The 15,130-nt window shown below is 41.5% G+C and overlaps 1 protein-coding gene across 1 annotated transcript in view; it reads left to right on the top strand.

Annotated features, from left to right (window-relative positions):
- LOC135506192 (pleckstrin homology domain-containing family G member 3) overlaps window positions 1–15,130 on the top strand; it is a 119,842-nt gene that overhangs the window by 6,253 nt on the left and 98,459 nt on the right. The window lies entirely within an intron of this gene.

Genomic DNA, 15,130 nt, shown 5'->3' with positions numbered 1-15,130 from the left:
ATCATCATCAATCACGCCCTCATGCTGGGACTAGCATTGTGAAGCCATTTCTGAGTGGTGGAACATGTGGAAAGTATGCAACAATAGGTCCCATGTGTCAGGGCTAAGCAGTGTCAAGGCAGGGGCAGTGGTAGGCACACCCAGTTCCTCTCTGGGATGACTGAGTCTGGCCTGTGGCTCGCAGCGCTGGGGTGCCAATCCACTCTCACCATTTTGCTGATCCCAGACAGATAAAGGCCACCCTGTGGGAAAAGAAACCGTTAGCACAAAAAAGGAAATATGAGCCATGTAGGCCTACAAAGGCACCAAACCTCAAGAACTCTATGATCCTCAAGACATTTGTCCTATATTGTCTGTTGCTGAGATCTGGTTGATCAGCGGCAGCTTCGGGAATCCGGTGCAACTGGCCCTGGAGAAAGAAAGCATGTTTGACATTTTGCTGCGATTGTCTCCCGATGTATTTCTGCCCCCATCGACATGTGGCAAAGGTCTGTGATGGAAATATGAAAACAATGCGGGACAGTGTGTCAACAGTCTGTCGTTCATTGGACAACTGAGGCATGTGGTATAGTTTTTACCTTCTTTGTTTGGAACATAATGCTCAGTCAACATGCCATCGCTATTCATGCCTCTGGGACCTTCGGTCTGAACATACAGATGGCTGACTAGTACTACCCTGAACAGATGGCTGACTAGTAATACCCTGAACAGATGGCTGACTAGTACTACCCTGAACAGATGGCTGACTAGTACTACCCTGAACAGATGGCTGACTAGTACTACCCTGAACAGATGGCTGACTAGTACTACCCTGAACAGATGGCTGACTAGTACTACCCTGAACAGATGGCTGACTAGTACTACCCTGAACAGATGGCTGACTAGTACTACCCTGAACAGATGGCTGACTAGTACTACCCTGAACAGATGGCTGACTAGGGAATGCAGTACAATGTCCTCCTTAATGGTCTAGCAGCTACGGCTGTATTTTGCTCTCTGACCTACCCTGGCGTACTTACAATGATCTCAACTGTTGCCGTGACGACATGTAAATTATCAAGCTTACTGCTTAGGTTCTTTTATAGCCAAGTGTGTGTTGCTAACCCTACAACCACGAAGGGCACATACACAAATGAAGGAAACCCTGCTCTAACAAGGACAGTCAATGGTGGTGGTGGTGCAGGAAGCCTACTGCATTTGTGGAGGGAGGGCTTTGAAATGCTCTGCTGGGCCCAGTCCACATGCCATGAATTCTCCATTTTACTACAGTCTGCCTGCGGTCCAACTCAGATATCACACAATGGACTGGGGATGGAATGCTGTATGAATCTGTATGCTGTAAGAGTCTGCTTTATGTAGACAGTAACTCCTGATGCTCTAATCAAATAAGTATTTTCTATCTGTTGTCAATAACAGTACACACTTTACTTCCCCGTGTGTGTGTGTGTGTGTGTGTGTGTGTGTGTGTGTGTGTGTGTGTGTGTGTGTGTGTACAGTACTAGTCAAAAGTTTGGACACCTACTCAAGGGTTTTTCTTTAGTTTTTATCTATGAAATAAAACATATAGATTCATGTAGTAACCAAAAAAGTGTTAAATCAAACTATTCTTCAAAGTAGGCACCGTTTGCCTTGACGACAGCTTTCTCTCAACCAGTTTCACCTGGAATGCTTTTCTTACCGTCTTGAAGGAGTTCCCACATCTCAAATTTGGACTCATCAGACCAAAGGATAGATTTCCATCGGTCTAATGTCCATAGCTCGTGTTTCTTGGCCCGAATAAGTCTCTTCTTCTTATTGGTGTCATTTAGTAGTGGTTTCTTTGCAACAATTCAACCATGAAGGTCTGATTCACGCTCTGAACAGTTGATGTTGAGATGTCTGTTACTTGAAGCATTTATTTGGGCTGCTATCCGAGGTGCAGTTAACTCTAATGAACTTATTCTCTGGAGCAGAGAACTCTCCCGAGTGGCACAGCGGTCTAATGCACTGCATCTCAGTACTAGAGGCTTCACTACAGACCCTGGGTTCGATTCTAGGCTGTATCACAAACGGCTGTGATTGGGAGTCCCATAGGGCGGCGCACAATTGGTCCAACGTTGTTAGGGTTTGGCCGGGGTAGTTCATTGGAAATAAGTATTTGTTCATCAACTGACTTGCCTAGTTAAATAAAGAAAACACTTCCTTTCCTGTTGCTTTCCTCATGAGAGCCAATTTCATCATAGCGTTTGATGGTTTTTGCATTATCTAAAATATATATTTTGATTTGTTAAACACTTTCTTTAAAAAAATCTTGGTTACTACATAACATATGGAATTATTTCATAGTTTTGATGTCTTCACTATTATTCTATAATGTAGAAAATAGTAAAAATAAAGAAAAACCCCTGGATGAGTAGCTGTGTCCAAATTTGACTGGTACTGTGTGATTTAAAAATATATATATATTTATCACACACACAGGTCTTGCCTTAACCACTCACAGGATTTGTAAATGATATCCTAGCACAAGCTTCACAGTAGTACCGTTCTGGAAGTCTGAACGGATCATTGAGTAAGAAGACAAAAGGTATAGCAGAATAGGTTTGGCTGATGGCAGTGGCACAACAATGCTGCCTTGGATGGTTTTCAAATGACCCACTCTCTCTGGAGAGCTTGGTTCAGGAAGCTGTAGTAAGGGACCCCCACCCTTCAATCCGTACAGGATGAGGCCTTTCCTGTTTGGAAAGGAGAGCAAGCAGCTCCCCGTCAGGGTGTCTTCCTTCAGAAAATAGGAGTACCCTTTTTTTAAGGGCCAGATTCCCCAGAACAGCTTCAGTGTAGTCCTGGACTTGTTGAATGGAGACTCCCAAAGTGCTTTTTAGTCCAGGTCCAGCAATGAACTAGGGCCTGTTTCCTGGACAAAGTGGACAAGATAAGATAATTCCTGGAGCCATCAGTGCACTTTCCAAAGTGAATCTTTGGTAATTAGATGCATCTTCTAAATAACTGGAGTTGTGTATCAGGTTTGCACTGAGCTAGGTATGTTATTGGTAATTGAATGAATGGTGGTGCATTTGTATGGTGACTTTCTTAAAATATATATTTTTTAAAGTGGGATGCAAAGCAGGTAGACTACATCGTAAGCATAGGGGATGTTTGTTCAGTTTTTGGGAAAATATTTAAGTGTCGGGTGAAGTGCTGTTTGAATGACGTGGCACTGCTTTTAAAAATGATCACAGCACTTGTGAAAAGACACCCACGTCTTGTCAACTGTGAAGGCTTCTTAGTACATGTCTTGTCTTGTCAAAGGACAATAACAAGCAACAAGACGTGCCTCCAAAGAGTCAGTTGTGCTCATTTGAGGTGTGGAATTTTTCCTGCTTCCATCATGTCGTCTTCTGCTTTCATTGCTCATCAATGACGTCAGTGACTCTCAAATTGTCCAAATGTTGAAACAAACAACAAACTGTTCTTATCAAGAATCATTCTAAGCAGAAGAAAATACAGGTTTCACAATCTCGAAATGATTTTCCGCCAGGGATGAGCTCAGCCAATGTGTATCTCCTGCCAGCAGAACTCATGATTATGAAATGGTTCCATTCCATGATCTGCCTCGTATCATGATTATACGTGTAAGGCGTTTGTTGGCCAGTTCCATTTCTCATGTTCAGACTTGAAGCAGTCTTCGATGTAGCAACACCTGAACCAAAAACACACCAAACAAATAGAATGGCCTCCATCTTGAGGCAAAACACAAGCTCTCAAAATTTAGATTAGTCTTTAGCCAACAGGTGGTTGGATATATAAATACATTTAAAAAATCAATGACTGGGCCTCCCGAGTGGCGCAGTGGTCTAAAGCACTGTATCAGTGCTAGCTGTGCCACTAGAGATCCTGGTTCAAGTCACAGCCGGCCGGAGACCAGGAGACCCATGGGGTGGTGCACAATCGGTCCGGGTTAGGGGAGGGTTTGGCCGGGACGTAACTACCAATTTGATACCAATAATAAAATCAATGACATCCTATGATAATACAGAATCGATTTGTATACTCCATTTTCATGTCTAAGTTTCCATCCAACAAATTGCAAATATTCTAAAATTGCATTTTCCCAGCAGAGATATTTCCGTTAAATTGAATTGTTGTGGGTAAGGTTTGCCTGATGACGTAGTTCACATGAACATTAGTTTTGCGGTTTAAAAATACAAGTTAAATGTCTTTCAATCAAATTTTTACTTCTGATCATCCCCCCCCAACATAGCGAATGTGCCCACTCTGGTTTTGGTACTTGCGCTCTAGCCAACAGCTCGCAGATACTGTGCGGGTAGGCTACAGTACCTACATGATGAAATGATTATGGACAAAATAGCAAGGTCATTTTTATTTGTCAAAAGGCAGGCAATCAACGATCATCATGTCACCAGAATAAGACCCTCGATTATTTTTTTGGGACAATGAGCATCAAGCTCATCACTGTGCACTTTCACCACCCTGTGAAGTTCATAACTTATTTCATCTGTAGCCTAATAAACTGCATGTTTTCCTGAGTTGTGTCGTCTGGTGACTCTCAGTGTACTTGATATGGTTACTATATCAACATTTGCACATGAAGGTGTTTCCACTGCCATCATTTTAGAAACAAAATGATATCCCACCTTGCCTAGCGCATTTTGTTTTGCCTGCATTTGGAAAGTTTACAAACAAATTGGAGGTTTCCATCAGGCCTGTTGTGACTTTACTTCATTTTTATTATCAGACATATATTTTACTTGAATAAAAAGGTTCGATGGAAACCTGGTTAGTGTGAAAATGTAAACGCATGTTTGAAATAATAACGAAAGATCATTCAATAAAAAAATAAATATATATTCTCCCTGTGCAAACTGGCAAATCTATTCCAGCTTAATTCGTGATGGTCCATATTCCATATATAGCCTATCAACTAACATCTTTCCCAGTAGGGGAATGTGTCACTCCCAGAGCCCTCTAGGGCCTCATTGGAGTGGAGTTTTAGGGATGAATCCTCACATTTCCTCTCACAGGAAGCCTCTGAAACTGAGGGGGCGGATTCACCACATGGGCATATTTTTAGTACATTTTTAACACTTGGGGGGTTTACCTCCTACCCAGAAAAATGGTCCCACTCATTATTTTATTTAACCTTTTATTTAACTAGGCAAGTCTGTTAAGAACACATTGTTATTTTACAATGACTGCTTACCCCGGCCTAACCCGGACGACACCGGGGTAATTGTGCGCCGCCCTATGGGAAATCCAATCACGGCCGGTTGTGATGCAGCCTGGAATCGAACCAGGGTCTGTAGTGACACCTCTAGCACTTAGATGCAGTGCCTTAGACCGCTGTGCCACTCGGAAGCCCTAAGATAAGCTTCTGGAATTTGACGAGCGTGTATGGCAGTTTGAGTGAAAAAAGTGAGTCTTCCCATTTTGTCTGCTGGCCCTTATCTGAAGGGTTGACTGGAAGCCCTACAGTAAAGTTTTTTTTTTAGTCTACAGCGTTTCTAAGTGTAGTGACATACACATTTTGTGAACTAGAAATGCCACTGAGTGTGTTAGACAATGCGTTTTGAAAGTGTGTCTCAAGAAATATGCAACGCAATGGGGTGGCACAACTCATAATAATGTTGCTTTCTGACACAGTTCTCTAAAACAGTTCTCCCAAACTCTGTCCTGGGGCCCTCCCTGGGTGTACATTCCCCCCCCCCCCCCCTTGCTCTTCACAGCTGATTCAAATAACCAACTGTTCATCAAGCCTTGATTATTTGAGTCCATTGTTTAGTGCTAGGGCAAAAACCGAAACGTCCAACCCTGGTCTAAAACGTACGTAAAGCAGAGTGCACCACATTTTCCTCACCCAAAGCTTCAGCTGTTTCAAAGAAGTTCAGGGTTGAAGTTATTTCTTAGGTTTTTGAGTATTGAGGCACATGGACATGCTAACTGTATTAGCTGCACCTCTTGCATATGTCATTACAGCTAATGATTGCTATCCTCGCTCTTTCTTATGGGGCTTTCACAACAAATATTTGTCTTTTTTTTCCGCTTAGTTCGGTTAGTTTGGACTTAACAACGCACTGTGGTTCGCTCAAAAAGTATGGTCTTGGTCTGATTCCATTCGCGCCATGGTGCGGTTCAAAGCAGGTGAGAATTATTATTGCTTGTTTGACTTCAAACATTTGATGAAATGCAGTAGCCTTCCTTAACTTAATATCTCTGAAACATTTTGTCAGTAGCAGTGCATTTTGAGGCATCTGATGCAGATTAGGGGAGAGGGTGCTATAACCTACCAGGGATATAGGCTACAGAATCTAGCCTGTTCACTAGCGGTTACAACAGCTATGGTTTTCTCCCGCAGGTTGTTGGAAGACCAAAGCAAAACTAATGATGTTTTGGTACACAAGATATTCTTCTTGATAATCATAGAATGGATTTAGCGTGAGATGTTTTCCTCCAATAAAACAAATGACTTGAAGACATGGTTGTCTAGGCATTTTAGTTTGTTTGGCAATAAGAAAGCAACTGGACCAACCAAAATGTATACAATGTAGCACATAATCAAAGTTATTTGATCTATAGCTGAGAACTGTGTGTGAAAACGCCCTTAGAAGAGACTAACTTGCATCCATGAGGGTCATTTCCAGAGTGGTCCTCATTGTTAGTACCCATTCCAAAGACTCATTGAATGGGTCGTAGACCCTACAACCAGTTATGTTGGCAGGATTCATGAAGTGAGCCAGTCAGCATCTTTTGTTGAAGGCTCTGCCATTGCTACCTTCTTTTCTTGCTTTGTCCTCCTTCTCTTCCCATCTCTGTCCCCTCTGGCTTGTTTTGTTTGGACTAAACAGTCAACTTTTTGGCTTTGCCTCAGTTGGAGTTGAGGCATTCCTATAAGAATATTTAGGGTGTATGAGAATTGTAAACATTTAATTTGACCTTTTATTTAACTAGGCAAGTCGGTTAAGAACAAATTGTTATTTGCAATGAAGGCCAAACCCGGACGACGCTGGGCCAATTGTGCGCCTCCCTATGGGACTCCCAATCGCAGCCGGATGTGTCTGAGGGGTCAGCTCTGTCAGTCCCCCCAAATGTCATCAGTTGATCCTTCCTAAGTTGACCCATGATGTTTCCTCTTCAGGCTAGCGTAAAGACCAATGCTGATATGGTTAAGCATTAAGGCCCGAGGGGGTGTGGTATATGGCCAATATATCCATTTGGAGGAAACCTGGCAACATCCCTACGGAGAAGCATAGTGGTGGCAGCATCATGCTGTGGGGATGTTTTTCAGCGACTGGGAGACCAGTCAGGATTGAGGGAACAATGAGCGGAGCAAAGAACAAATAACTCCTTGATGAAAACCTGCTCAAGGACCTCAGACTGGGGCTAATGTTTACCTTCCAACAGGACAACGACCCTAAGCACACAGCCAAGACAACGCAGGAGTGGTTTCAGGATAAGTCTCTGAATGTCCTTGAGTGGCCCAGCCAGAGTCCAGACTTGAACCCGATCGACCATCTCTGGAGAGACCTGAAAATAGCTGTACAGCTTTGCTCCCAATCCAACCTGACAGAGCTTGAGATGATCAGAAAATGGGAGCAACTCTCCAAATACAGATGTGACAAGCTTGTAGTGTCATACCCAAGAAGACTCGATGCTGTAATTGCTACCAAAGCTGCTTCAACAAAGTACTGATTTAAAGGGTCTGAATATGTAAAATATATTTGCAAACATTTCTATACCTGTTTTTGCTTTGTTGTTATGGGGTATTGTGTCTAGATTGATGAAAAGAAACAGTTGAATCCATTTTAGGGTAAGGCTGTAACGTAACAAAATGTTTAAAAAGGCAAGCGGTCTGAATACTTTCAGAATGCACTGTAAATTGAACAAAAATATAAACACAACAGGTAAAGTGTTGGTCCCATATTTCATGAGCTGAAATAAAATATCCCAGAAATGTTTCATACGCACCAAAAAGCTTATCTGATAATTACACAGGTGAACCTTGCGCTGGGGACAAAAGGCCACTAAAATGTGCCGTTTTGTCATACAACACAATGCCACAGATGTCAGGTTTTGAGGGAGCGTGCAATTGGCATGCTGACTACATAAATGTCCACCAGAGTTGTTCCCAGAGAATTTAATGTTAATTTCTCTACCATAAGCCACGTCATTTTAGAGAATTTGGTAGTACGTCCAACGTGGACATCTAACGTTGCGTTGCCGGGGACCCAGGCTACTATCACGTCCACTATCACACCCCGGGCACTTTACTGCACCCCACATATCAGTCCCCAGTGGACATCTAACGTTGCGTTGCCGGGGAACCAGGCTACTATCCCAGGATGTTCCTCAACTTTGGAACCTTGTGTTCTACATGTAACTACCAAAATAAAGGAAACCCCAGCATAGTGTCTTTTTAATTGGGTGTTGGGCCACCATGAGCCGCCACAACAGCTTCAACAGATTCTACAAGTGACTGTACATTTATTGGAGGGATGCGACACCATTCTTCCACAAATGTTTTTGTTGATCGTGGTGGAAAACACTCCTGCGCTGCTACAGAATCTCCCATCATTTGGGTTGAGATCTGGTGACTACACACACTTTAAACCCCCTATGCTCTTTCGTATCTCCTCTATCAAAGTCACTGATCTCTTCTTTTAGCCATGGTAGACAAAACAATGGCCAGAATTACATTCCCAGCATTTGTATGCATGATGGGATTTTAATACTTTAATTAACCCAGGAACTACACCTGTGTGGAAGCACCTGCTTTCAATATTCTTTGTATCCCTCATGTACTCACGGGTTTTCTTTATTTTGGCAGTTACCTGTGTGCTTGAGCGTCAATACTCACTCACAGTGAAATTGAATTTACAGAGTATTGAATTTACAGATTGATGGTTGAAAACCCTGAGGCGTGTGGGAAAATTGCATGTCTAGTTGTATTCCTTCAGCTGTTTGTTCTGAGTGGAACACACTGTGCTGTTACAGAGCTGCTTCATCATGTTTTCTCAGGCACACTCCACATAACCATGTGTTAAAGGGATAGCCAAAAAAAAAATGTTTAAAACAATTGGGATGAATTGATACCTTAGGTTTGTCGACGGCAGGTAGCCTAGCGGTTAGAGCGTTGGGCCAGTAACCGAAAGGTCAGCTCATGAATTCAAATGAGCAACAAGGTGAAACATCTGTCGATTGCTCCAAGGTCACTATCAATAATGGCTGAGCCCTGGCCGTGATCCCAGGGGGAATTGGGATATGCAAAAAAACAACACATTTCCATTTCACACCTGTAAAGGTTACCCACTTGTACATGCAGTGAAACAGGACAAATATAAGCACCCCTTATTTGAAATGGTTGATTTAATAGGCTTCAATACCAAGCTCCAAATAAATACTTCTGTTTAGCAAAGTTGTGGGACATCTCTTTTTCTGTCTGGATGTTGCTTTTGGTCAGTGAGACCTCTCAGGAAATCAACAGGTGCATAAACCAATGTGGTATTGCTATAGGGGAGATGGGTTTTTGGTTTATTTTCCCAGTCAAAATATACACGATTAACATTGGACTCCAGACATGATGTGAAAGCACAGGAGGTTGGTGTCAGCTTAATTGGGGAGAATGAGCTTGTGGTAATGACTGCAGTGGAATTCCATCCATTATTATGAGCTGTTCTCCCCTCTGCAGCCTCCTGTGTGTGAAACAGACTTGACCCAGTTCAAGAACGTTAAAGGGCATTTGTTCTACTGGGATACAGAATCTAGTCACCTGACTATACTAGTCATAAGTGTGTCTAAAGTCAGCGGAAGATGTTCAGGGTTGGCCTCGTGATTTCTGATTTACTTCTAGCAAAACACTGTTGCTATAAATGGGAAGAAAATAACGAGTTATTACAGGTCTTTGAAAGATGCAGACAGCATGAAATCAGACAACAATCTGACTAGACATACAGTGCCTTGCGAAAGTATTCGGCCCCCTATAACTTTGCGACCTTTTGCCACATTTCAGGCTTCAAACAAAGATATAAAACTGTATTTTTTTTGTGAAGAATCAACAACAAGTGGGACACAATCATGAAGTGGAACGACATTTATTGGATATTTCAAACTTTTTTTAACTAATCAAAAACTGAAAAATTGGGCGTGCAAAATTATTCAGCCCCCTTAAGTTAATACTTTGTAGCGCCACCTTTTGCTGCGATTACAGCTGTAAGTCGCTTGGGGTATGTCTCTATCAGTTTTGCACATCGAGAGACTGAATTTTTTTCCCATTCCTCCTTGCAAAACAGCTCGAGCTCAGTGAGGTTAGATGGAGAGCATTTGTGAACAGCAGTTTTCAGTTCTTTCCACAGATTCTCGATTGGATTCAAGTCTGGACTTTGACTTGGCCATTCTAACACCTGGATATGTTTATTTTCGAACCATTCCATTGTAGATTTTGCTTTATGTTTTGGATCATTGTCTTGTTGGAAGACAGATCTCCGTCCCAGTCTCAGGTCTTTTGCAGACTCCATCAGGTTTTCTTCCAGAATGGTCCTGTATTTTGCTCCATCCATCTTCCCATCAATTTTAACCATCTTCCCTGTCCCTGCTGAAGAAAAGCAGGCCCAAACCATGATGCTGCCACCACCATGTTTGACAGTGGGGATGGTGTGTTCAGGTTGATGAGCTGTGTTGCTTTTACGCCAAACATAACGGTTTGCATTGTTGCCAAAAAGTTCAATTTTGGTTTCATCTGACCAGAGCACCTTCTTCCACATGTTTGGTGTGTCTCCCAGGTGGCTTGTGGCAAACTTTAAACGACACTTTTTATGGATATCTTTAAGAAATTGCTTTCTTCTTGCCACTCTTCCATAAAGGCCAGATTTGTGCAATATACGACTGATTGTTGTCCTATGGACAGAGTCTCCCACCTCAGCTGTAGATCTCTGCAGTTCATCCAGAGTGATCATGGGCCTCTTGGTTGCATCTCTGATCAGTCTTCTCCTTGTATGAGCTGAAAGTTTAGAGGGACGGCCAGGTCTTGGTAGATTTGCAGTGGTCTGATACTCCTTCCATTTCAATATTATTGCTTGCACAGTGCTCCTTGGGATGTTTAAAGCTTGGGAAATCTTTTTGTATCCAAATCCGGCTTTAAACTTCTTCACAACAGTATCTCGGACCTGCCTGGTGTGTTCCTTGTTCTTCATGATGCTCTCTGCGCTTTTAACGGACCTCTGAGACTATCACAGTGCAGGTGCATTTATACGGAGACTTGATTACACGCAGGTGGATTGTATTTATCATCATTAGTCATTTAGGTCAACATTGGATCATTCAGAGATCCTCACTGAACTTCTGGAGAGAGTTTGCTCCACTGAAAGTAAAGGGGCTGAATAATTTTGCACGCCCAATTTTTCAGTTTTTGATTTGTAAAAAAAGTTTGAAATATCCAATAAATGTCGTTCCACTTCATGATTGTGTCCCACTTGTTGTTGATTCTTCACAAAAAAATACAGTTTTATATCTTTATGTTTGAAGCCTGAAATGTAGCAAAGGGTCACAAAGTTCAAGTGGTCCGAACACTTTCACAAGGCACTGTATTCCATCATTCATCCATCGTAATGTTTTTTTGAGACATTTGACATTCGCAGCCAGGGTATATTTAGTCATTTGTAATCACACACGTTAACAATATCATACTCAATTATTTAGTTGCTCAATTATGTTGACGTGTCGTTCATGTTTTCTGATTATTTAAATGCCCTTTGTGGAGACAATCACTCACTACTGCAATTCATTATTGAGGGCAGTGACTGAGTAAGGACATCTACTGGCTCTAACTGAAATGACTTTCTCACAACCCTTATTCAACCAGACCCACTAACCAAGATCCCAGGAAGTGTATTGAAAATGTTCTAGTACTTTATATCAATAGGCAATTTCCGTTTTGTTTTTGAGTGACTGAATCCAAACATTGTTTCTTTCAACACAAGAAAAAGTTACTTTGTTTAACTACTCATATTGTCAGAAATATTTCCAATCCACAATTCTTATCAACATAATACAGGTAATTTAGTTTTTTCAGTGGGTTTAAAAAAAATATATATTTCAACGTTGTTCAGGGGTAATGTACTTTTTGGAATAATTTACTAGAACTGGGCGATATGGACAAATCCACATCACTATAAATTGACTGAATTATAACGATAAAATGAACGATACATTTATAACATTTAGTGTGCACCAATTACTTTTTTTTTTTTCATAGTAGCCTTAACTACTACTTTGAATATTGCAGCTACTATTGTCCCATTTTCAAACTTCACATTCTTCTAGCAAAGGCTACTGAGTCAGTTGTGCTCACGTAAGGTGGAATCTTTTCTTCCGCCATCATGCCATCTTCTCTGTTTTTGTTTTCATTACGCATCAATGAAGCAACCAACTGTTTTTTAATCAGGAATCATTCTAAGCAAAAGAAAAGCCAGGTTTCACCATCTCTAAAAGATTGGCCTTCGGGGATGAGCTCAGCCAATGTGTTTCTCGTGTCAGCAGAACTCATGATTGTGGAATGGCATGATATGCCTTACTTGAGTGGGGATGGTTGAGAACCATGAGGATTATGGTACGTCTAGTTGTTGTATTACTTCAGCTGTTTGGAACACACTGCTGTTACAGAGCAGCTTCATCATGTCATCTCAGGCACCATCCACATAACTATGTGTTAAAAGGATAGTCAAAATAATAATCACCTGATGTTTTTTAGCGTAATAAAAACATCCAACAAACGTATAAATATTTTGGCTCATTTGAAGCCCTAAGTATGTCGACTGCAGGAAGCCTAGCGGTAAGAACGCTGTGCTAGTAACCAAAAGGTTACACGGTGAAAAATCTGTCGCCTTAAAACGTAATTGCTCGCCGTCAATAATGGCTGATCCCTGGCTGTGACCCCACTCTTCGAGGGAGTTGAGGATATGCAAAAAACACATTTCCATTTCACACCTCACACTCGTACAGGTTTTAAAATGGCTTAATTAATCGCCCCCAGTAATCTACACACACTAACCAATAATGACAAAAGCGATCATCGTAATGTTTTTGAGACATTTGACTGTTGCAGCTATGGTAAAATTAAGTAATAAGGCCTGGTGGGAGTGTGGTGTGTATATGTCCAATATATCACAGCTTAGGGCTGTTCATAGCCACGACGCAATGCGGAGTGCCTGGACACAGCCCTTAGCCATGGTATATTAGCTATATACCACAAATCCCCGAGGTGCCTTATTGCGATTTATAAACTGGTTACCAATGTAATTAGAGCAGAAAAATTAAATGTTTTGTCATACCTGTGGTGTACAGTCTGATATACTACAGCTGTCAGCCAATCTGCATCCAGGGCTCGAACCACCCCATTTCTAATTTGTCTTTTACTCATTTGTAATCACACACATTTACAATATCATACCCAATTTAGTTGCTCAATTATGTTGCGTTCATGTTTTCTGACTATTTAAATGCCTTTATTCAACCAAAATCATTACAGCTTCACAGAAGCACTTATTTAACCAAAAACCAATAGAGCTTTACAAGCCCCCATTCAACCAACACCAATAGAGCTTTACAAGCCCCCATTCAACCAACACCAATAGAGCTTTACAAGCCCCCATTCAACCAACACCACTAACCAAGGTCCCATGATGTGCATTGAAAATGTTCTATTATGTTTGAATTAAGAGGCATTTGAGTTCCATTTTTGTTTCACAATACTTAAAAAAAAAAAATTTACTTCATGAATTCAAACAGATTTTTAGCACAATACTTTTTTGTTGTAATAACTTCTCATATTGTGTGAAATTGTCAGTCCACAATTCTTATAAACAAAAATACAATTTCCCTGTCCTTTTTTAAATGTTGCAATATTGTTCAGACTTAATGCGCAATATACTTTTTGTCAGTGCTTGACTTGGGCAGGAGCTCACCGGAGTATCCGGCACCTCAAATGTTCTGCTTGAGCTCCTGTTCCTCTTATAGAATATTAGCTCTAAAGTTTAGTGGAGCTCCTGGACCTAAATATAAACAGCCCTGGCACCCAACATGAGTACTGGCACCTATTTCAGTCCAAGTCAAGCACTGCTTTCTGTAACAATTTACATTAATGGTTTAGTGCTGCTCAGAGTTGTCTGAGGTGAGAGCAAGCAGAAAGTGCTTAAAGGTGTAATAAAATGGTGTGATAAATAAATATCTGCCCACTGTAATTGCCTTGGCTGCACCCCAAGCATAACAGATGAATAGGCTGCCTGCAGACCCACCTTATACAAGGGCAACGGTGCTTTGAGCTCACCGAGGGCCTGACTGCGTCAATCCACTGTGCCCTCAACCTTTTAAATGACTGTGAAGGGAGGAGTGAGAGGAAATTTGGATTGGAGAAGTAGCTGTGTCAGTGCCCCTAATTTATTGCTTTCTTGCCCTGTGGAAAATCAAGTAAGTTAGTCCTGTGTGTGGAAAATGTAGTGTTTTGCCAAACTTGCACAGTTTGAATAGAGCTGTGGACTTAGACAGCCACGCAGACAGGCAAAGCCAGAAGTCATGGACAATACCTTACAAGAAGCATCTTTCTACTGTGTGGTCTGTCACACCATGGAAGATGGGACTGCTAGAAAAGTAAACTTGAGTTTGTGGTTGGTTGGAAAGCCTGGCATTCGTGGAATGAAGTAACAGCTTAAAGACCCTTGAAGATGTGAGATGGATTCACTTCTTGGATTCTTTTGAATGCCCCCTAAGTAGTCTGGTGGACATTCAAGATGTAGGAAGAACCATAAAGACATTGGTGGAATCTGTTTTCTCAGACCACATGAAGAGGCACATTGGACCACAGTAATTATATACTGACTATTTAATATGTACTTATTAGGCTGGCAAACACCTTCGTGTCCATGGAAAGTTTGGCCTGCCGTGGCCCGTGGGATCTACATTTTTAGTTTATTTTAGGATTTGTTTTAAATGGGAGTCAATTGATATATTATATTGCTGAGTGGGCATTGTTTGCCAAGTTACAAATCATTAGAGCTATTTTATAAACTTTTAAAAGTTTGTGCAATAAAAATAAATAACAATTTTGCGGCAGCTTGAGGCAATTATTAACAGGATTTTGAACTTA

This window comes from Oncorhynchus masou, chromosome 19 (genome assembly GCF_036934945.1).
Source record: "Oncorhynchus masou masou isolate Uvic2021 chromosome 19, UVic_Omas_1.1, whole genome shotgun sequence".
Classification (NCBI taxonomy): domain Eukaryota; kingdom Metazoa; phylum Chordata; class Actinopteri; order Salmoniformes; family Salmonidae; genus Oncorhynchus; species Oncorhynchus masou.
The sequence above is the reverse complement of the archived record's forward strand: the minus strand, read 5'-3'. Positions and strand labels throughout refer to the sequence as shown.